We start from the raw sequence: 10,081 nt of genomic DNA, 5'->3' as shown, positions 1-10,081 counted from the left end.
AGTGCTGTTATTGTGAAGTGGAAATGTCTAGGAGCAACAACGGCTCAGATGCAAAGTGGTAGGTCAAACAAGCTCACAGAACGGGACCACGAGTGTGTCTCTCCTCGGTTGCAACACTCACTACCGAGTTCCAAACTGTCTCTGGAAGCAACGTCAGCACAATAACTATTCGTCAGGAGCTTCATTAAATGAGTTTCCATGGCCGAGCGGCCGCACACAAGCCTAAGATCACCATGCGCAATGCCAAGTGTCGGCTTGAGTGGCCAGCCGCCATTGGACTCTGGAGCAGTGGAAACACATTCTCTGGGGTGATGAATCACTCGTCACCATCTGGCAGTCCGACGGACAAATCTGGGTTTGGCGGATGCCAGGAGAATGCTACTTGCCTGAATGCATAGTGCCTACTGTAAAGTTTGGTGGAGGAGGAATAATGGTCTGGAGCTGTTTTTCGTGGTTCGGGCTAGGACCCTTAGTTCCAGTAAAGGGAAATCTTAAACCTACAGCATACAATGACATTCTAGACGATTATGTGCTTCCAACTTTGTGGCAACAGTTTGGGGAAGGCCCTTTCCTGTTTCAGCACGACAATTCCCCTGTGCGCAAAGCGAGGTCCATACAGAAATGGTTTGTCGAGATCAGTCTGGAAGAACTTAACTGGCCTCAACCCCATCGAACAGCTTTGGGATGAATTGGAAAGCTGACTGCTATCCAGGGCTAATCGCCCAACATCAGTGCCCGACCTCACTAATGCTCTTGTGGCTGAATGAAACCAGGTCTCCGCAGCAATATTTGAACATCTAGTGGAAAGCCTTCCCAGGAGAGTACAGGTTGTTATAGCAGCAAAGGGGGACCAACTCCATATTATTGCCCATGATTTTGGAATGAGATGTTCGACAAGCAAGTGTCCACATACTTTTAGTTATGTAGTGTATGTCGTGCTCTTATGAAGAACAATGCACAACCCTTTGTGCTGTGTTTTCAAATGGAGAAGAAACCTGATGGTATTTTTACAGTTAGTGATGTGCCTTTATAACTTCTCCTTTCACATTTCCTTTGACAGGAACATTGACAGCATTGGTTGGACTTCATTTCCTAAAGTTCCTCTAATTCCTACATTTTTTGGAACCATGCCAACCAGTGAAAAAATGATCTGATTTGCTCATATTATTTTGTTTGGTGTAGTGATTGGCAGTTGTAAAGGAACCAAATTATGAGGTAGAGAAAATGTACTACTACATAGCCCACAGTACAGTGGATAGAAGCTTCAGTAGCCAGCCAGTCAGTGATAGAAATCTGAAATGTGGTTTGTGTGGTTTTAGGTGTGACGCACATCAAAACCCATTATACAAACTGGTTGTTGAGCAGCAATATAGGTCTGTCAGTGGTTAGCAGATGATTGAAATACTGTTTGTCTAGTTGAGATAGAGAGCTGGTTCCTCTTTTCTGGTTCCTAAAATTGTATCCCCTTTTAAAATACCATCAGGTTGGGTTCATATGGTTTCTAATCATTGTCTGTCACAATTCATCATACTCAAGTCAAAATGATGAAGTATAGCATTTAGAATAAGTGGCTCATTAAGGCCTAGATTTAATAAGATCAAGCATTAACCGGCGATAGTCTACACCCGCATAGCTGATGTTTTGGCGGTGTCGGGGGTAACGGTTGGAGCTGTCAAATTGGTAAGCAGTTGTTCTTGACCATTGTCACGAAGCCACACCCGTCCCACTCGTGTTAGAAGTTTACAGTGAGAAACTAGGCTAAATAGAAATAATGTCGCTCAAATTGTAAAATTATTAAACAAAATAATGAGGATTCTATCAGCCTAATTGAAGTGTAGATTATATCTCACATTCCAGTGTTAGAACTTGTAAACAAGGCTGCATGGGATTTATATTAATGCAACTCCGTGCATCCAATGGCAATGTCCGCTTTAGATACAATGCCCGGAGCTGCTTGTGGATTTGACAGCTCTAATGCAGTTCCACCTCCGACACCATGAAAACATCAGCTATGCAGATGTTGGCTAAAGCGGATCTGACTGAAACGGGTGTTCCCAATGGCAGGACTTACTAAGCCATGTCAATGGTTTGTTTTGGAAAGTGTCACGAATCCCGTTTCCTGAGTCTGTTTTTTGCCTGTGTTCTGTCCTGGAGTGTTTTTTCCGGCGTCCTGGAACGCACCCTGTCTGGTTGCCGGGCAATGTAGCCAGTTGGGGGAGTTCTGATTACCCGCACCTGTATCCCATCAGCTATCTGCACACCTGGTCCTGATCATCATCTCTCCTCTTCTTAAGCCCGGACCTGACATCCATTCCCTGCCGGATCGTTAGCCATGAACAGTATGTTGTGCCCACGAACCAGCCTCCAGTTGATAGAGTTTGTTTTGTTTTGTTGTTTTGTACGTCTTGCTTGCCTTTAACTTACCTCCGTTTGTTCTGTTTACAGCCATTCACCCGGAACCCATATCCCATCCCTGTCTGCTCGTCGCCAGTTTTTGTTTATCCCTTGGATCTGCCTATTCAATCCCATCAACACACCTCCGCTGCCCGCTCCACCACCTGGAACTATCTACCTCCACGTTCTCATTTATTAATAAATACTCACCATCTTCATACTCACCTTGTCCTGGTCTGCTTCTGGGTCCAATTTTGGTAAACCCTGACAGAACGATCCGGCCAGCGATGAACCCAGCGGACCTGGACTCCGTTTGCCATGCAATTACCCAGCAGGAGAAGATGTTGGGACAACACAACACGGCGCTACACGAGATAGCGGGTTCAATCCGGAACTTATCGGCTAGCTTAACGAGTATCCAGGATCAGCTCAGTTTGCCGGCGGATCATCCACCACCTGTTTCACCCATATCACCTGCCGATTCGGGAGCGGGTTCCTTCCGTGAGCCCAAGGTTCCGACACCGGATAAGTACGAGGGAGATTTGGGAGGATGCCGTTCATTTCTTTTGCAGTGTGGGTTAGTTTTTGATCTGCAGCCCTACTCTTACGCCACAGATAAGGCTAGGATAGCTTTTGTTATTGAGCTGCTGCGTGGTAGAGCTCTGGAATGGGCTTCAGCCGTTTGGGAACGACGGGACACCTGCATGACGTCATACCAGGGTTTCACGGCAGAGATGAGAAAGCTTTTTGACCATCCAGTCCGAGGTAAGGACGCAGCTAAACGTTTGTTCTCTCTTCGCCAAGGAGCTCGCAGTGTGGCAGACTTTGTGATTGAATTCAGGACATTGGCTGTGGAGAGTGGTTGGAATGAGGAATCACTACAAGCGGCTTTTTACCAGGGGTTGTCGGAGCAACTCAAGGACGAGCTGATCTCCTATCCAGAGCCTAGTGACCTAGACAGTTTGGTCACCTTAGCTATTCGGGTAGATAATAGAGTCCGAGAGAGAAGGAGGGAGAAGCAGTGGGGTCCGTCTAATCAATCTGAGACTCGGTTACCATTCGGGTCAGGAAGTGGACCAGAACGTGTTGATCATTATTCCCCACACAGGATTAGTGGAGGGGTCTTGCCGTCAGATCCTGAACCCATGCTTATAGGGCGACACGGGTTAACTAAGGTGGAGCGCCAACGTAGACGTGAGACCAACAGCTGCCTCTACTGTGGTAGCTCGGGACATTACATCTCCGCTTGTCCTCAGCGCCCGTTAAACTGCCCGGCTCGCTAGTTTTGGGAGGTCTTTTAGCGAGCCAGTTTCAACCTCTCAAGAACCCTGTCAGACCCTGTTTTCCTGCGACCCTCATGAATAAGAATCAGAGTTTAGCGATGAACGCTTTTATCGATTCAGGTGCCGATGGCAGCTTTATTGATGGCGATTTGGTGGAACAGCTGGGGCTTTCCAAGGAGCAATTGCCGAGAGCCATTGAAGCTACCACTCTGAACGGCAGTAGTCTGGCACGGATCACTATGAGGACTGAACCGGTTAAGATGTTGTTGTCGGGGAATCATTCAGAAGTTATCTCCTTCTTCATTTTGTCCTCGCCCCATGTTCCCCTGGTTCTTGGTTACCCCTGGCTGAGAGAACACAATCCCTCGGTTGATTGGGTGACGGGTAGGGTAACTAGTTGGAGCATTGAGTGTCATGCTAACTGCCTTAGGACTGCCTGTTCTCATGCTATCCCCAGTCAGGGCAGTGAGTCTGCTCCCCCTGATTTGTCCCTGGTTCCAGAAATATATCACGATTTGGGTGAAGTATTCAGTAAGCAGAAGGCTCTGTCACTTCCTCCCCACCGACCTTATGACTGTGCGATTAAGCTGTTCCCTGGAGCTGCCTTTCCCAAGGGACGATTATACAGTATCTCTCGACCTGAGCGTGAGGCCTTGGAGACCTACATCAAGGAGTCTCTAGCTGCAGGTCTCATTCGCCCCTCGTCATCACCCCTGGGAGCAGGATTCTTTTTTGTGAGCAAGAAGGATGGCTCACTTCGACCGTGTATTGATTATCGGGGTTTGAATGATATTACGGTCAAAAACAAGTATCCCCTGCCCTTGATGAGCTCTGCGTTCGACTCATTACAGGGTGCTACGGTGTTTACGAAGCTTGACCTACGCAATGCTTATCATTTGGTTCGGATCAAAGAGGGGGACGAGTGGTTGACTGGGTTCAATACACCTATGGGACATTTCGAGTACCAGGTGATGCCGTTTGGACTGACCAACGCTCCTGCTGTGTTCCAAAGTATGGTGAATGACGTGCTGAGAGATATGATTGGTATTTTTGTGTTCGTTTACCTGGATGATATCCTCATCTTCTCGAGGGAGCTTTCTAGCCACGTCCAGCATGTCAAGCAGGTCCTGCAGCGGTTATTGGAGAACCGTCTGTTCGTGAAGGCTGAGAAGTGTGATTTTCACGCCCACACTACGTCCTTCCTCGGGTACATCATCTCCAGGGGAGAGATCAAGATGGACCAAGAGAAGGTTCGGGATTGGGGCCAGCCCGGTACGAGATTGCAGCTCCAGAGATTCCTGGGATTTGCGAACTTCTATCGGAGGTTTATCCGGGATTACAGCCGGGTGGCCGCTCCTCTTACTGCCTTGACGTCTTGTACCAGGAATTTCTGTTGGACTCCTGAGGCAGACCGAGCATTTCTGGACTTGAAGAGCCGATTCACCAACGCCCCGATTCTCTCTCAACCTGACACTTCCCGTCAGTTTGTTGTTGAGGTGGACGCGTCTGATGTGGGGGTGGGCGCCATCCTGTCCCAGCGTAGCTCTACTGACGGTAAACTCCATCCCTGCGCCTTCTACTCTTGTCGTCTTTCACCAGCTGAGAGAAACTACGATGTGGGTAACCGGGAGCTTCTCGCTGTGAAGCTTGCCTTGGAGGAGTGGCGTCACTGGTTGGAGGGAGCGGAGCAACCGTTTGTGGTCTGGACGGACCACAAGAATCTGGCTTACGTGCAATCGGCTAAACGTCTCAACTCCCGTCAGGCCAGGTGGGCGTTGTTTTTTGGACGTTTCAATTTTTCCCTGACGTTCCGACCTGGGTCGAAGAACGGCAAAGCGGACGCCTTGTCCCGGATGTTCTCCAAGACGGATGAGAGTGGGGCCAAGACTGAGACGATTCTTCCCCAGAACCTTGTCGTGGGAGCCGTTACATGGAGGATTGAGGAGGATGTGATGGCGGCCCTTCGGACGCAGCCCGGCCCCGGTAACGGTCCACCCGGTCGGTTGTTCGTGCCTGAGTCGGTCCGTTCTGCTGTCCTTCAGTGGTCCCACGCCAGCAAGATAGCTTGTCACCCTGGCGTTGCTCGGACTATGGCGCTACTGCACAGACGATTTTGGTGGCCTGCCATGGGAGAAGATACCCGGAGGTTTGTTGCCGCATGTCCTGTTTGTGCTCAGAACAAGAGTACCAATCGGCCCAGCTCTGGGCTTCTTCACTCCCTACCTATTCCTCGGCGACCTTGGTCGCATCTGGCCCTGGATTTTGTCACGGGATTGCCCTCTTCTGTTGGGAACACGGTCATTCTGACCATTGTGGACAGATTCAGCAAGTTTGCTCATTTTGTCCCTCTCTCCAAGCTTCCATCTGCCACGGAGACGTCCGAGATCCTTGTTAGGGAGGTTTTCAGGGTCCACGGATTGCCCAGTGACATTGTTTCTGACCGTGGTCCTCAGTTTACCTCTGCTGTCTGGAGATCCTTCTGTTTGGCCATTGGAGCTACAGTCAGTCTCACTTCTGGATTTCACCCACAATCTAATGGTCAGGCGGAGAGAGCCAACCAGAAGATGGAGTCTACGCTACGTTGTCTTGTCTCCTCTGATCCCACCTCTTGGTCATCTCAATTACCCTGGGTCGAGTATGCCCATAATACCCTTCCTTCATCTGCCACTGGGATGTCCCCCTTCCAATGCCTGTACGGATACCAACCTCCCTTGTTTCCTTCTCAGGAGAGGGATCTCTCGGTTCCTTCTGTCCAGGCCCACATTCGTCGTTGCCACCGGACCTGGCATCGGGCCAGGAAGGTCCTCCTTAGAGTTTCTGACCGGTATCAGATCCAGGCGAATCGTCGCCGTATTCCTGCTCCCACTTATACCATCGGAGATAAGGTTTGGTTGGCTACACGGGATCTTCCTCTACGGACTGAGTCGAGGAAACTGTCACCAAGGTTCATTGGTCCGTTTGTGGTGGAGAGAATCATTAACCCTGTTGTGGTCCGACTCAAATTGCCGGCAACGCTTAGAGTACACCCCACCTTTCATGTCTCCTGCCTCAAGCCGGTTCTTCTCAGTCCTCTGTTGCCCCCTCCTCCTCGTCCTCCTCCTCCTCGGATGATCGGAGGTGGTCCTGCCTACACGGTGCGCCGTATCATGGACTCCAGACGGCGGGGTCGAGGGTTCCAGTATTTAGTGGATTGGGAAGGATATGGTCCAGAGGAGAGGAGTTGGATTCCTCGGCGTCAGATCCTTGACGATGACCTGCTTCGTGACTTTTACCGCCTCCACCCTGGCGCTCCGGGTAGTCCGCCCGGTGGCGTTCGTCGGAGGGGGGGTACTGTCACGAATCCCGTTTCCTGAGTCTGTTTTTTGCCTGTGTTCTGTCCTGGAGTGTTTTTTCCGGCATCCTGGAACGCACCCTGTCTGGTTGCCGGGCAATGTAGCCAGTTGGGGGAGTTCTGATTACCCGCACCTGTATCCCATCAGCTATCTGCACACCTGGTCCTGATCATCATCTCTCCTCTTCTTAAGCCCGGACCTGACATCCATTCCCTGCCGGATCGTTAGCCATGAACAGTATGTTGTGCCCACGAACCAGCCTCCAGTTGATAGAGTTTGTTTTGTTGTTTTGTACGTCTTGCTTGCCTTTAACTTACCTCCGTTTGTTCTGTTTACAGCCATTCACCCGGAACCCATATCCCATCCCTGTCTGCTCGTCGCCAGTTTTTGTTTATCCCTTGGATCTGCCTATCCAATCCCATCAACACACCGCCGCTGCCCGCTCCACCACCTGGAACTATCTACCTCCACGTTCTCATTTATTAATAAATACTCACCATCTTCATACTCACCTTGTCCTGGTCTGCTTCTGGGTCCAATTTTGGTAAACCCTGACAGAAAGAGAGAATAGACCTTGATACCCTTTGTATATGACCTCTTCAATTTAGACAACACTTTAACATGAGTGGGGTATAATGCTTTTAATATAATGAAATGGTTGGTCCAATGAATTTTAGTTGTGAAACAAAAGGTGACTTGATTTGATTTGACTTGTAGGCTACAGATGGAACAGCACATTGTTGATACGGGCCCTTCAAAGTAGAGGAATGTTATATCTGTTTATCTGTCAGCTGCATTGGGCTTTGCCTACTGTGAGTGTCCCCAATACAGGCCCTGGTTTGTCATGTCAACATGTATACGGTCAACAAATTGGTGTCACAGCTGCAGTGTCAGCAGTTTTATCTGATGACACAAAAGTAGAGGAACCTGTTAATTAGCTCATATTAATCCTTGTGTGCTGCAACAACCTTTCTATTCTATTGATCACTGTTTAACCCTTGTGTAGCCTCAACATTCTGTCTACTCCCCTTGTCCTAAGGGTCAACAATTACCCGCCTTCACTAAACCCCTAAAATACAGCAGATTGAATTTTAAACCCCAAATCTATTTTGCATGAAGAAACAACTGTCATTCATCACAAATTTTGTGAATATCTGGGTTTTCCCTCTTCACAATGCAGAAAGACTGCATTTAATCAGTGGACACCACTCGTTTTTATTACAACACACCTGTCATAATTGTTTTCTTTACTAAAGTAGAGGTTTATTATTATTATTGCTAAAGGTACTGCAAAGGTGTAAACATACATTTTTTAGCATGAGATAGCACTAGTATAACCTAAGAAAGTAGCAGAAATGTGCAGAAAGTAATTTTAAATGCATTTTATTGAAGGGAAACAATAAGTCTTGAATGTTTTTGGCAACATAGTGATATACTCTTATATACTGTACAATGAGGAATTCAACTACAAAGTACTAGTCTTCTCCCATTTTTTAACCATTGCCCCCACCCACAAGGTGTATAAACAACAACAATAAATACAAATAAAATAAGATAATAGATACAAAACAAAAACGTGAAGAATATAAATCAATCAACTCTAATTAGCACATGTAGGACAGTATGCAAGTGTGTGTGCATGGACTTTGCAGATGTATTTCTCACATGTGCAGCACATAGTATTTGTTTTACAGTCCTTCTTTGGAGGGCAGAATTGGCATCTCCTCCTCTTGCTTGCCCCCAGCTGCAGCCTCAGGTGGGCCAGGACAAGATTCAGCCCCCTGAACAGCTTTCACAAGCGCTGCAGAGGCTGCTGTGCGGGGGAGGCGCTCCCTTCTTTGAATGTGTGGGGTTACAAGTGCCTTTCCCAGCTGCTCCAGGAACACCCTCCTCTTGTTCCGCTTATCAGGCATCCAGGTAGGGTTGATCTTGTTCCATATCACGAAGGCATTGTATGAGGACACATCAATGATGTTATGGAAGATGACCAGGGGCCAGCTGGCAGTCATCCTCCTGCAGCTGTAAGTTCCAATCACCTTGTCCAGGTTGTCCACACCTCCTTTGTTGTGGTTGTAGTCCAGGATAATGGCTGGCTTCCTGTCCTCACGATCACTGATCTCAGCTGTTTTGTGCGGTTTGCTCAGGAGGACCACATTCTTGTTCCTCTTTGGGGGGTAAGTAACTAAAGTGGTGGTGGGGGTGAAGGCAAACTTTGATGAGAAGGCCTATCTCCCCCTTGTTGTGAGGAGTGCAGAGGGGAGCTCAGGCTTGTTCTTTCTAACTGTGCCAACCATGGTGATCTTCCTCTTCAGGAGCTACTGGCTAAGTTCATAAGAGGTGAAGAAATTGTCACACGTGACATTGTGCCTCCTCAGTCCATCTGTCACATCAAGCAAAACCCGCATCCCCTGGTTCTTCTCCGGGCCTCCAATGGTCGACTTCCCTGTGTAGACTTGCATCTTCCAAGCGTAGCTGGATTATGCGTCACAGGCCACCCATATCTTGATGCCATACTTTGCTGGTTTGCTGGGCATATACTGCCGGAAAGGACAGCGATCTCTTGACAAAAGAGATTACTATCAGTAATTAGTATCAGTGTCACAGAAAACAATCACATAAATCAATGACATTACAGAAATACATAATAAAATGAACAGTGAAAATCACTTACATTACAGAATGGAACCAGTTGCTCATCCACTGTTACTTCAGGCCCAGGGTTGTAGAGGTATGGCAGATGCTCCACCCACTTCTCCCAGACCTCTCTTATGGCCGCCAGTTTGTCTCTCACAAGTCTTGCAGGTCTTTACTCACGGTTATCAAATCGTAGCATTCTTGAGAAAGTGTGAAAGACTTTCAGTGTCATCATGGCACGTAAAATCGCCCTTCCATTCTCTGCATCCCAGAGACTACATGTAGCCTCGCCTCGGGACCTATACACACCCGCTAAGATTAGCAGCCCTATGTAGGCACGCAGGTCAAAATCTGATCTACGACCTGTTGGGCACTGAAACATGCACTCATGGCTTCAGCGAAGAGAGAACTTGGGGGACTGTCATCTGCAGCACCTTT

The sequence above is a fragment of the Salvelinus namaycush genome, chromosome 14 (genome assembly GCF_016432855.1).
Source record: "Salvelinus namaycush isolate Seneca chromosome 14, SaNama_1.0, whole genome shotgun sequence".
In the NCBI taxonomy this organism is placed as follows: domain Eukaryota; kingdom Metazoa; phylum Chordata; class Actinopteri; order Salmoniformes; family Salmonidae; genus Salvelinus; species Salvelinus namaycush.
The sequence above is the reverse complement of the archived record's forward strand: the minus strand, read 5'-3'. Positions refer to the sequence as shown.